The sequence below is a fragment of the Nyctibius grandis genome, chromosome Z (assembly GCF_013368605.1).
Source record: "Nyctibius grandis isolate bNycGra1 chromosome Z, bNycGra1.pri, whole genome shotgun sequence".
NCBI classification, from domain to species: domain Eukaryota; kingdom Metazoa; phylum Chordata; class Aves; order Nyctibiiformes; family Nyctibiidae; genus Nyctibius; species Nyctibius grandis.
Window position 1 is genome coordinate 28524237 of NC_090695.1, and position 14421 is coordinate 28538657.

Genomic DNA, 14421 nt, shown 5'->3' on the forward strand with positions numbered 1-14421 from the left:
TCCCTTTCCCTTTCCCTTCTGGGGTGAGGGGGAGGGTTAACAGAGAGCATCTCCCACTGGTTTAATAGCCGGCCCAGCTTTAAACCATGACAGATGTTTTTCATCTTGATAATTGGGCAGGTGCCACCAAATATTTTTTCCCAGACGTTTAACATCAGCAACATGTGACCAACATGTTAAATAATGTTTCTTTTCACACTGGCGCTATGGAAAAATCACACAATCACAGAATGGTTAGGGTTGTAAGGGACCTCTGGAGATCATCTAGGCCAACCCCCTCCCAAAGCAGGTTCCCCTAGAGCACGTTGCACAGGGTCGCATCCAGGCGGGTTTTGAATATCTCCAGAGAAGGAGACTCCACAGCCTCCCTGGGCAGTCTGTTCCAGTGCTCTGTCACCCTCAAAGTAAAGAAGTTTTTCCTCATATTCAGATAGAACTTCCCATGTTTCAGTTTGTGCCCATTGCCCCTTGTCCTGTTGCTGGGTACCACTGAGAAGAGTCTGGCCCCATCCTCGTGACACCCGCCCCTAAGTTATTTTTAAGTATTGATAAGAGTCCCCCTCAGTCTTCTCTTCTCCAGGCTAGACCCAGCTCCCTCAGCCTCTCCTCATAAGAGAGATGCTCCAGTCCTCTAATCATCTTTGTAGCCCTCCACTGGACTCTCTCCAATAGTTCCTTGTCTTTCTTGCACTGGGGGCCCCAAACTGGACACAGTAATCCAGGTGTGGCCTCACTATGGCAGTGCAGAGGGGCAGGATAACTTCCCTTGACCTGCTGGCCCCACTCTTCCTAATGCACCCCAGGATACCATTGGCCTTCCTGGCCACAAGGGCACATTGTTGACTCCTGGTGAACTTGTTGTCCAACAGAACTCCCAGGTCCTTCTCCGCAGAGCTGCTTTCCAGCAGGCCAAATCCCAGCCTGTACTGGTACGTAGGGTCATTCCTCCCTAGGTGCAGGACCCTACACTTGCCTTTGTTGAACTTCATGAGGTTCCTACAATCTCATGCAAATGAGTTTCAGCCTACCAGTTGCCCTCCATATGTGTGGTATATATTTCCCTGTGTTATTCGTGAGATTAGTGTGTTAGAGCTGCAGGTCAAAGGGGGCTTGACTGCCAGTATGTGACCGACTGTTATTCCACAGCTGTTAGACCATATTTCCAAGGCAAGCTGTTAGTGCATTTGACCCTGGGATCCAAAACAATCCACAGCAGGAGGAAGCGTCCAGAAGAAAGGCAAAACATAGCCGACATCACAGAGCACGAGAAGCTTTGGTTTGAGCGGTGCTTGTTTTTTGTGCCACATGCAAGTTCTCAGCAAGAGGCAGTCCATGCTGTTATATCTACCTTCCCCTAGCAGTGGGCTTTGTCATAATAGGTATCTCCATTCATGGTTTGTTCACTATTAAGTTCAAAATAGTTAGTCTAGTTTAAACATTGAACATTACCTAGCACACTTGCTGTTCAGTGATATTATTCTACCTACTCTTTTATTTCCCTAATTAGTTGATAAGCTGTCACTTGAAATGGTGCCAGTCTGCCAAATTAGAACCAGATTAAAGAAAAGAACATGAACTATTAATATAGGACCTAAATATATGCCTGAAAAGCTCCTTGAGAACTTCAGTGATTGTTTTACTATGAAGTCTTTTATCTAAGTGAACCTAGATGTTGAACCTAAATAAAGGTAGGAATGTTAACTGGACTTTTTACTACAAAATTAGCACAATAGGTCTACCTTTCAAGCTGCCAACTCTGCTATGAAATAGAGGCCAAAAAAGAAAGTTATCTAAGTTTGAATATATGAATGCCTTTGGTTTTAAGAATGATATCAAGTCTTATGCAAGATACCTCCCCTTAGAAAAATGAAAATATGGGAGAAAGGTTGCATAGCTAAGTTGCAGAGAGATGGTTTTTTTCCTGCTCGAAGGTATTTGAAATATTTATTCCAATATAGAGGGAAGCCTTATTATTGGACAGTCTTTGCTTTTACGCTAACACTTGCAGATTGGTATAGATATAGCAAGGCTCAGGGGAGAAAACCTGACCTATATGTATTAAAAAAACAGATACCAGAAGCTAGGGTCTTAACCTCAGCCCCAGGATCTAAATAAATTGCAGCAGTGTTGGAAATGATGAGCATACAGCAGCTGACTGCAAGGAAAGCTTAGGAGCACGCTGTGGTGAAGCACAAGTCCCAGGGAATCTCTAAGCCTCTTGTAGAAAACAATAGTTTACAGCCCATTGCAGACATCATCTCTGCCCTCATTGAGGGGCAAGAAATAAAGGAAAGTGAATTTTAAGATGCAGACTTCTTCACTCAATTTTTTTTTGTTGGGCCTCTTTTTCTAGATTACAGTGCCAAACTGAAAGCTTACCTTGACGAACAAAATTCCTTGTGCCCTGTTGACTGTTCAGTAACTAGGCAGACTAAACAGTTTTACTGTGAAGCTCATACTGACTACTTGGAGACAAAGAGGAGAGCAGCTTGATTTATTGAAGCCGTCTCTTCCACTTTGGAAATCTGGTGTCTCAGGAGACAACAGGAGCTTCTGGTGTAATTCACAGTACTTCTGACATGAGAAAGATAAGGGGCATGCTTTTTTCCCAGCAGTGTTATTCATTTTCTGAGTGCGTAGGTAAAAAGTAAGCAGCCTCACCTTTATAAAATGAGTGTGCACACTTCTCCATTTACATGAAAAATATAGGATCTTACTGGAAACCTTTCAGTCAGCAAGGGAGCCATCTAAAAATGCAATTGATGGTGTGCTCCATGTGGAAATGCACAGATGGATTTCAGAGCATTAATGCAGTAAAATTTTAGTAAATGATTTTCATGTAGTTTTTTCTTTGTATTAGTAATGAGTCAGCATAATATACTGCAATATCAGCCTGAACAGCTGACTGCATTGGCTTTGCTATCACAGTTTACATTTGTTTTACAAGCAATCAGTTCTACATGGATTATCTTTACTGGTCTCTGTGCTATGAAGTTTATTCCATGCTCTTTGTATGAACAACTTCTTACGCTGCCTCTGTGTAACACTATAATGTATCTGTCATCTCCTGAGCACATGTAAAGGCCATAGTAACAGTTAAATCTGAATGAGTTTTCTGCTAGAATAAAAAAAGCATTCAGGTCTATCACTTAGAAGTTTTGTAGTCTATGCAGTCTATCAGGTTTTCTAAGTCAAATGATTATTCCAGCTTCCTAGTCTGAAGCCACAGGATGTAAAAAAACTGTCATTTATACAGATGCTATTTACACCCTAAAAGAATTCAAAATTATTTGTAACAATTCTGATTTTAAAAACTTGTGCTATTAGGAACATTTAATGGTGTAATTGAATTTTCAGCTATATTAGCATGTGTGACAGCACTGAATAGAAAATGAATCAGCCTCTGGGTGGTTAATTTCTGGTGCGAGTTTAGCACTACAGCACCAAAAGAAACTTCAGTGATTCTGCAGGGCCGTAAAGGGAATTTCAAATTATAACAATTGGGATCTCTATAAAATAGTTCTGCCTTCAGATCTGTTAATTATGCATTGAAACAAGAACTGGGTATTTGCTTAAAGTGGGAAGCATCTGTGAAGTAAGAATATAAAACAGGTACTTTGTGAAATACGATCCTAGTCTAATAGATTTAAAGTAAGACCTAAACTATATCCCACACATTTTCTTAGCAACTCTGCGATCCTGTGAACCAAGAATCATTAAGACTGAAAAAAGCACCAAGAAAATAGACATGTTTTTTAACCAGCTGGTTTTTACTTTCTGGTGTGGTGGAATAAAATCCAAACAAATTGCTCTTTCTACAGAAGCTGTATTTTCCATGGGTTTCTGTCCAGTGTCCACTCTACCACATTAATCTCTTCTTTTGCTCTCCCTCTAACACCTAGAGTGCCTCCCATGACCCTGAGCTCTTTTTGATTGAGTGGACAGTCAGTCAAGAGGCAGTGTGTGCCACGGCTGCCTTGGAACAGGAGTCAGGGTGCCAACTGCCCAGCTTCTCCCTTCTTCTGAGCTTTTGGGGAGCTGGCCAGGGGAGGGAGTATCTGATCTCCCTCTGCCGTTCCCTCACACATAGTACCGGTGGTCTGTCTTCCTAGATGCCAAGTTTTACAAAACTTATAAGACATAAAAGTCATTGGGTTTTCTACCCTTCCATATAGCATGACTGAAGCTGGCCAGCAGATATGAAAGTTTTCAGAGAAGGGACTAAGAAAATGGATACATGCAGACAGCATGAATGCATAACCCCCTTTTCCACAGCAAAATTTTCTAAAAAGGCTCAGGACAGCCTCTCATGCAAGAATATTAAAAAGCTGAAGAGACCATTCCTTTAGCAAGGAAAAGAAAAATCCACAGTAAAACCTCACATGATAAAAAACCAAACCAAAACACATCATAAAGGAAGAGCCCATACTCAGAAAGAGAAAGCATGCATTTTCCAGCTAAACAGAACTGTAGCTCCTTGTGCCTTACAGTCAGCACTGAAAAATAGATGTGCCTGATGGGGAAAAAAAAAGGAAGGGGGGGAGGAGGAAGTTGTAGTATTAAAAAAAACACTAGGAAATACATTGGGTGGGGTGGGGAACAACAAGAGGAGAACCTTGAGTGATTCTTTCCTCTGAATAACCTTATATTATATCAAGGAAATACTAAATCCAGAATAGGAAATTTTAATACAAGAGTGTGCAAAGTTTGCAAAAGGAAGTGCTGCAAAAACCTTCCTAGATTTCCTCTGTAAAGAATTTTTATAATTCTGTAGGGAACTAATATAAACTGAGTTCAATTTAATTCCAAAATGTAGTGCCTTAAGTAGTAGGTCTGCATCCCAAGTGTCCTGTTTGTCCCCCTCTCTGCCCAACACTGGTCCCAGTTGTGCACTCTGGTCAGAGTGTCAGTAAATGGCCACTCAAGAGTTACTCATACAGATCGCAGATTTTTCCCTTGGCAAAGGGTAGGGTCTTCTAGTGCAGCACTAGGGAAACTGTGCTTCTTTCCCAAATACTTGCTAGCTCTCATTTTCAGTAGCATTGAATATATGCATGACAAATACAGTCACTGCACCATTTCTCATCCTTCTGGGCTGGTTTAGGGCCCAGTTGGTTCCTTTTATGTTTACTGGTCCTTTCTGGTCAACAGCTATTTCAGAAACAAAAGAAAGGCTGAGACTACTCTTAAACAGGATAATTACTTCTGGACTTCTCTGAAGTTTTCACACGCCACTTCCTGCTGCCACTGTGTAATAAAAATATTTAATTGCTCTTGTGCAATTACACAAACTGACAGCAGAAGGCCATGAGTAAAGTAAACATGCATGCCTCCATGTGTTGCGGGGTATGCGTGTGTGAATATACCATGTGTCCTCTGTGTTCTTCTGCAGAGGGATTAAGAATTCCCATGCTGGGGATTTCCAGCATGCAGAGAGGCAAAACAGAAGAGAGGGAAATGTGTTTATAGTCCCTTACACGGACTTGTCTAAAATTCTCTGTCAGCCTATATACTCCTCACCCAGCCTGTATATTGTAGCTGCTCTCTACATCTGTGAAGTGGTGTAAAGCAGAATACATTAGTGAATCTGACTACTGAAAGGCAAAAAAGAGTTTTGAGAACCTCTCTGTAGTTATTAGCAATCACAAATGGTGACATTCTTTTTGGTGTTCTAAATAATGTTTGGGAAGGTAATTTCATTCCAGGTAAATGTCCAGCTGAAAGAGTATGAAACAGAGTATGCATCCGATCACATGTTAAATTGCACTGAAAAGAAATTGCAGTAACCACAAAACAAGTCTTCCAAACACCAGAAATTGAACTAAGATGACCAAACATGCAGGAAAGGCGTGGATAAATCATCCAACCTCTTGCAGAAAGAAGGAAAAGAGGAAGGGGAGAGAGAGAAAGAGAGAGAAAGGCAGAACAGGGAGCCACTGTCCACAGGCATCACTGCTTTCTGGGAAGATGAACAATGATTGTTGTGATATGTAATAATTATAACCATATGGTCGTTGCACAGCATCCCTGCAAAGCAGATTTAACAGTGTCCCTTGTGTGCTCTGCCTGGATAGCTCACTTGTAGCACTGAGCATCTCTTCTCATCTTCATCTTGGCTGCAGTGTACCTGGACTTATAGCAGTTGATTTCTGTGACCATCAGGCATCCAATCTTGTTTACAATATGTGGATACTTACTCCATTCTTTAACTCCCATATAACCCATTTCTTTTTTCAGAGAACAAAGCATAAATCTGGGAATGTTTTTGAGAAAAAGACTGCCTTTGCTTGTCTCATTAGCACTGTGCCTGCAATACAGCAGCAGCTGCTCATGTGTTGAGGATAACTCTGATCACTTTGGAACGGGACACCACCATTGTACTGGGGATCAAACAAAGATGATGCAATGTTGTACTAGTTAGATGTGGCTATACACCGGCATAGCAAGTAAGAATGAACAAGAACTGTGAAAATACAGTAATGCTAGAGCCCTGGTTGGCAAAGTTTAAGAGGAAAATGTTCTAAAACGTTTGCAATAGAAAAAAAAGAAAAAGAAAAAAAATCAGAAAGGAGCAAGCTAGAGAAGTTTTGTGGCTAGAATGACCTTACAACAGAGATCCATGGTTCAGAGCAAAGCTGACTGTGTGGCAGGGAAGAAGTGTGCTGCATCAGTGCCTATTGCTATCTGTGTCATACCAGTCTCAGGCCTTCTTGCCAGCTAAAACCTCTCTGTAGGTTGCTGCTGCTGTAGCAGGCAGGGTGCGGGTGGGGACACGGCACAGACAGCACGGTACCAGTGCTGCAATGAAACTGATAAAACTCATCGTGCTGCCAGTGGCGGCCGCTGCCGGGGGCTGGCTGGGCAGCTCTGCCGGGCACCCCAAGGGGAGGGTGGCTGCAGCAGGCAGAGCAGTGCAGAGGGGTAACTGGCCTTCCTCGGAACAGGCCCACACTTGGGGGAACAAGGAGCAGCTAGGCAATGCACAGGTGACGCTGCTGACCGAGCGAGCCACGCTCGTGCTGGAGAAGAAATATTTGAAAAATAAGAACAAAGACAATGCTGCACCAGGAAAGCTAATTGTTAACATTTCCTTTAACTTCGAAATGTAACTTAGACAATTACTTTGTTTGGGTTTTGCGCTCGCTTATTTTAAATGGAGCATGAAATATGTTCAGATATAACGATGGTAAAATAGCTTCAGCTACTCATGTTTGAAAAGCCATAAAATTGATTATGTTTTCCATGGGGAAAATAAAATTTAAAAATAAAATCAAATAAAATCAAATAACATAAAATAACATAAAATAACATAACATAACATAAAATAAAATAAAATAAAATAAAATAAAATAAAATAAAATAAAATAAAATAAAATAATTATTTCAATTTCTCTCCTTGAAAGATTCATCCCACAAGGCACTAATGGGGCTGGCAGTGCACAAACGATTGATTCTATGTAGATATCTCAATAATTCCACTCACTTGTCTTATGTGAGTGAGTAAGTTTGGTATAGACATAAATGGAAAAAACCTGGCTCAAGGACAACTAAATACCAAAACATGAAAACACTTTAAAATATCAGGTAATATTTTAAGTCTTTCATTGAGTTACCTTAAGCTTCAGAAAAGACTGGGAGCACAGATACAGTAATCAGGAGTGTGTTTTACTGCATGTTCATACAGTCCACAAGCAGAACCTTCTAAGGCATATGTAATTTATTTTAGCCAGCAAAGTCCTATCGTCGGGTTGGGTCCACCCATTTGCACGAATGGTTACAGCTACAATGACAAATCTGTACTTTGCCTTGGGAAAAGGAACATCCTCACAAGGAGGAGCAAGTCGACGTGTAGGCAAGTCTTTAAAACTGTATTCTGTAGAAAAATATTCAGAGATAAGACTGCATAATGGACTAGTCTTTCACTGGTGTTTAGAGTGGCAGAGGTGACTTAGCTCCCTGCACTTCTGTCAGCTGCTTGCAGTTCTCTTAGGGCACTTGTTGGTTTTCCAGGCTCACAACTGCCAGAGATGGCAACAAGAGGAACCATTCCCAGGACCTGCCTCGCTGTGAAGAGATTCAGCCTCCAGACAACTGCTTTTCTACCCAGAGTGTTGGACATGCATTTTGCTATCTCCTGATTTGACTGTCCTGTTTTGCTCTGTTTGGCCAAGGGAACAACTAATCTTTATGTCTGGAGGAAAGCGTCTTGTTCAGCAGTCTGCAAACATGCCAGTGCAGTGACTTCTGCATTCCTGTTTCCTCTCCACACCTCCCAGTAATGTGGAACTTGCATATGCAGTAGTCTCTTGCAGTCTGGGAGATCCTTTGTGCTGGTTTGCTCTGTGCACTTAACAATTGCTGTCCTTTTTTTTTTATTTTTTTTAATTTTTTTTTTAGTGTATGATCTTCTGCTCCATGAAGGGTGTTAGAATTGCATCATGACAGGCTTGGAAATGAAGATTTTACTGGTTTCTTCCAGTTCACCTTCCAGTGTGCACTGTGGAAACAAACAGGATGCTGGCCTCCAGGTATGCAGAATGAGTCTTTGGAGCCCTCTCTGTCACAAACCATATAAATACACACTTTAATTAGCATTGAAAAGGTCCAGATTAACCAAAATCCAGGATATCCTGGGGAAGTCTCCTCATGCTTCTAATGGAGGAAGTGGAAAGGTCAAGGAGCACAAGAGCATCCCAGGAAGAGATTGGTGGGCAGCGCTGTTCCCTGCCTGCCCTGGGGAAAACGGACGGGCCTAATGGTCCCTGGGAAGTGGAGGATCCTCTTCCTCCTCCACAAGGAGCAGGAGGAGACCTAGGGGATGGGGGGGAATGGAGGCAGGTCCCCGCTCAGGGTGGTAGGAGAATCCCATCCCGACCTTCCTCCCCTCCCCGCGTCCCCCTGAAGAATAGGTATGAGGTGCTGGAACCTGAGCGTCTTCCTGAGCGTCAGGAAGAGACAAATCTAGGTGAAGGACCTTCTAAGGGGCTATGTAAACAGAAGCAACCAACTAAGTAGGAGGGTTGCAACCAGCTCCAAAAAGGAGAAAAGAAAAGTAATTGTTATAGGTGAATCTCTGCTAAGGGGAACGGAGGGTCCCATATGCAGGCCAGACCCAACTCACAGGGAAGTCAGCTGCCTCCCTGGGGCTCAGGTAAGGCATGTTGCCAGGAGGCTTCCTGAACTGGTGAGGCCCTCTGACTACTACCCACTATTAGTATTCCAGGTGGGTAGGGATGAGATTGAAGGGAGAAGTCCCAGGGCAATCAAAAGGGACTTCAGGGCCCTGGGGCGTTTGGTGAAGGGGGTAGGTGCACAGGTGATATTCTCTTCAATTCCTTCGGTGTTAGGTGAAAATAGGGAAAGGACTATGAAAATACAACAGATTAATACGTGGCTAAGAGACTGGTGCTGTAGGTGGGATTTTGGGTTCTTTGACCACAGGGCGGCTTTCATGGCACCAGGCCTGCTTATGCCGGATGGGGAACACCTGAGTCAGAAGGGGAAAAGGGTAATGGCCCAGAAGTTGACAGGGCTGATCAAGAGGTCTTTAAACTAGGTTTGATGGGGGAGGGGGATAAGACCAGGGCAACCACAAATGAACCTAGGGGCGACAGGCCTGCATTGGGGGCAAGACCAGCTGAAGTGCATTTACACCAGTGCACGCAGTATGGGCAACAAACAGGAAGAGCTAGAAGCCACTGTACAGCAGGAAGGTTATGATGTGGTTGCCATCACAGAAATGTGGTGGGATGACTCTCATGACTGGAGTGCTGCTATGGATGGCTATAAGCTCTTTAAGAGGGACAGGCGAAGCAGGAGAGGCAGTGGGGTAGCGTTGTATGTTAGGGAGTGCTTGGACTGTGTCGAAATTGAGGAAGAGGATGAAGATGACAAGGTTGAATGTCTATGGGTGAAAATCAGGGGGAAGGTCGGCAGGGCGGACATTACGGTGGGAGTCTGTTATAGACCACCCAACCACGATGAGCAGGCGGACGAGGCGTTTTACAAGTGGCTGTCAGAAGCCGCCCGGTCGCCGGCCCTTGTACTCGTGGGCGACTTCAACTTGACAGATGTCTGCTGGAAATGCAACACGGCAGAGAGGAAGCAATCTAGGAGGTTCCTCGAATGTGTGGAGGACAACTTCCTCATGCAAGTGGTAAACGAGCCCACTAGAGGAGGGGCCCTGCTTGATCTGTTGTTTGTGAACAGAGAAGGACTAGTGGGAGATGTGAGGGTCAGTGGCCATCTTGGGAATAGCGACCACGAAATGTTAGAGTTTTCGATAGTGGGGGAAGTAAGGAGGGGCAAGAGCAGAACTTCTGCCTTAGATTTCCGGCGGGCAGACTTTAGCCTGTTTAAGAGGCTGGTGGACCGAGTCTCTTGGGAGTTGGTCCTGAAGGGCAAAGGAGTCCAGGAAGGCTGGACATGGTTCAGAAGGGAATTGCTAAATATTGAGGAGCAGGCTGTCCCGGTGTGTAGGAAGACAAGCCGTCAGGGAAAAAGACCGGCCTGGTTAAACAGAGAACTTAGGTTAGAACTTAAGGAAAAAAAGAGAGCCTACTTGCTCTGGAAGAAGGGTCGGGTAACTTGGGAGGTCTATAGGGACGTGGCCAGGTCGTGTAGGGAGAAGATTAGAAGGGCCAAAGCTTAGTTAGAGCTTGATTTGGCTGCTACAGTCAAAGATAACAAAAAAAGTTTCTACAAATACATCAACAGCAAAAGGAGGGTCAAGGAGAGCCTCCACCACTTGCTGAATGAGGAGGGTAGTATAGTGTCAGGGGATGAGGAAAAGGCAGAGGTGCTCAATGCCTTCTTTGCCTCGGTCTTTAATGTCAGGACCGGTTGTCCTCAGGAGACTCAGCCCCCAGAGCCTGAAGTTAGGGATGGGGGGCTGCGTGAACCCCCCATAATCCAGGAGGAGACGGTTAGTGACCTGCTGTGCCGGTTGGACACCCACAAGGCTATAGGCCCGGATGGGATTCACCCCAGAGTAATGAAGGAACTGGCAAATGAACTTGCCAAACCACTCTCGATTATCTACTGGCAGTCCTGGTTAACTGGAGAAGTTCCAGCTGACTGGAAATTAGCAAATGTAACGCCCATCTACAAGAAGGGTCGGAAGGAGCATCCAGGGAACTATAGGCCTGTCAGCCTGACCTCGGTGTCAGGCAAGGTGATGGAACAGATCATCCTGAGTGCCATTACACGGCACATGCAGGACAATCGGGGCATCGGGGCCAGCCAACATGGATTCATGAAAGGCAGGTCCTGCTTGACCAACCTGGTCTCCTTCTATGACCAAGTGACCCGCTTAGTAGATGAGGGCAGGGCTGTGGATGTAGTCTATCTAGATTTCAGTAAGGCATTCGACACTGTCTCCCACAGCATCCTCCTAGACAAACTGGCTGCCCGGGGCTTGGATGGGTGGACTCTTCAATAGGTTAAAAACTGGCTGGATGGCCGAACCCAGGGAGTGGTGGTGAATGGGGCAAAGTCCAACTGGCGGCCGGTCACTAGCGGTGTTCCCCAGGGCTCAGTTCTGGGGCCGGTGCTGTTCAATATCTTTATAGGTGATCTAGACGTAGGGATTGAGTGCACCCTCAGTTAAATTTGCAGATGACACCAAGCTGGGTGGGAGTGTCGATCTGCTGGAGGGTAGGAAGGCCCTACAGAGGGATCTGGACAGGTTAGATAGATGGGCCGAGACCAACAGCATGAGGTTCAACAAGAACAAGTGCCAGATCTTACACTTCAGCCACAACAACCCCATGCAGCACTACAGGCTGGGGGAAGAGTGGTTAGAAAGTGGCCCGGCAGAAAGAGACCTGGGGGTGCTGATCGACAGCCGGCTAAACATGAGCCAGCAGTGTGCCCAGGTGGCCAAGAAGGCCAATGGCATCCTGGCCTCTATTAGGAGTAGTGTAGCCAGCCGGTCTAGGGGAGTGATCGTCCCTCTGTACTCAGCACTAGTGAGGCCGCACCTTGAATACTGTGTCCAGTTCTGGACCCCACACTTCAAGAAAGGTGTTGAGGTGTTGGAGCGAGTCCAGAGGCGGGCGACCAAGCTGGTGAAGGATCTGGAGGGTATGACCTATGAGGAACAGCTGAGGGAGCTGGGGTTGCTTAGTCTGGAGAAGAGGAGGCTCAGAGGTGACCTTATTGCAGTCTACAACTACCTGAAGGGAGGTTGTGGGGGAGTGGGAGTCGGCCTCTTCTCCCAGGCAACTAGCGATAGGACAAGAGGACATAGCCTCAAGCTTTGCCAGGGGAGGTTCAGGTTGGACATTAGGAAGAATTTCTTCTCAGAAAGGGTCATTAGACATTGGAACGGGCTGCCCAGGGAGGTGGTGGAGTCACCATCTCTGGCTGTGTTTAAGAAAAGACTGGACATGGCACTTAGTGCCACGGTCTAGTTGACGTGGTGGTGTCAGGGCAGTGGTTGGACTCGATGATCCCAGAGGTCTCTTCCAACCTGATTGGTTCCGTGATTCTGTAATACCAGGCCAAGAGACAGAAGAGCAGTGGATGGTGGATCCCTTTATATAACAACAGTACTTTTCACTATATTTTTGTGGAATTAAAATTAACCAAGAGTTGCTAATTTAAACATTAAAACATTAGGAAATGCCAGAATAAAAATTGTTTGAGCAATCGTACTTCCACCTCCACCCCCATATACATACTCTGCACCTAATGAGCCTGCATGGTCTTTAATTACACTTTCAGGTACCATTTCAGCCTGGGCTTCTTAGTAAGGAATGCACAAAACTAGTACATCTGCCTGTTTCCTTCCCTTTCCCCTTTCTTTTTTTTTTTTTTTTTTTTTTAATGTTAGTGAGTTTTAATGGAACTTGACAGAGGGACAGCCTTCTCAAAACCAGCAATGTTCCTACAGGTTCCCGAAAATCTGTGGCTGAGGAGAGAGAGGAACCTATTAGCAACCCAGCATAGAAAACCGGCAGTGTCAGCAGCAAGCAGATAATCCTTGCAGCACGGGGATATTACTAATGCCCCAACTGCGATGAGAGGTTGCAACTTACTGAATGCTAGTCATCTCAAAGGTGCACCCCTAAGATATCTGGCTTCTTAACTATTTCTGCAGCTCAGGACATCTTGTTTCCTGCCTCTTTCAGTGCACAGCAGGGGAAGCAGCAGCCTTTCACTCTATCACTGTCTCCAGCAGTGATGAGGTCTCTGAAGGTTCAACCAAGTGCAAGAACAGGCCATCTCAGTATTCAGGAAAAAAGGAGACATATCAGCAGACCAACTTGGGTAAGTAGGGAATCATGGCAGAATTCCAATGCAAAAGAAGAGCATACAGGAGGTGGAAGCAGGGATGGGCTACAAAGGAGGAATTTAGAAACATTGCCCGAGCATGTAGGGATGGTGTCAGGAAAGCCAAAGCTCAGCTGGAGTTTTAACTTGCATGCCAAGGGTTAACAAGAAGAGTTTCAATTGCTAAATTAGTGGTAAAAGCTGAACACACAAAATGGCAGAATGTTACTGAATAGGCTGGGTGATTTAGTGAGAGTGGACACAGACAAACCCAAGGAACTCAATGCCTTCTTCACCCTAGTCTTCACCATCATGGTCTCCCAGGCCTCAAGGCCTGGGATTCACAGAGGGGAGGGATGACCATTAGTGGATGAATCAGGGATAGCTGGAGAAAACTTGACTCATACAAGTCTACAGAACCAGAAGAGCTATGTCCAAGGATACTGAGAGAGCTGGCTGATGCCACAGCATGGCCACTTTTTATCATCTTTGAGAGGACATGGATACCCCTGCCAACTGGAGAAATCTTGCACCTGTATTGAAAAAGAACTCAAAGAACATCCCAGGCAAATGCAGGTTGTCCAGTCTCACTTCAAGCCCTGGAAAAAATACGAACCAAGTTCTCTTGGATGGTATTTCTGGACACACGAAGGAGAAGTAGACAATTGGAAATAATCAGCATGGGTTCACCGAGGACAAATCATAGCTGGTGAACCTACCTGATTGCCTTTTTTGATAAAACAATGCAATCTGTGGATGGGGGAAGAGCAGTGGATGTCATTTACCATGAGTTTAGCAATATTTTTAACACTGTCTCCCACAGTGTTCTTGTATCTAAGTTATGGACATTATGGTCTGGATGGGTAGCCAGCTGGGTGGGTCAAGTACTGGTTGGATTGGGTCACAGGGTTGTGGTTAATGAGTTGTACTCTATCTGAAGGCTGTACTGTGGCATCTATCCTAGGACGGGTCCAGCAGTAGAATGGGTTGCTCATAGAAGTTGTGCAGTCTCCATCATTGGACGTTTTCAAGAGCAGATTGAATCCTAAGCAAACTGACCCTGCTTTGAACAGGAGGTTAGACTAGAGACCTCCTGCGGTCTTTTCCAACCTGAATGATCCTGTAATTCCTACCATGAGTGCTCAA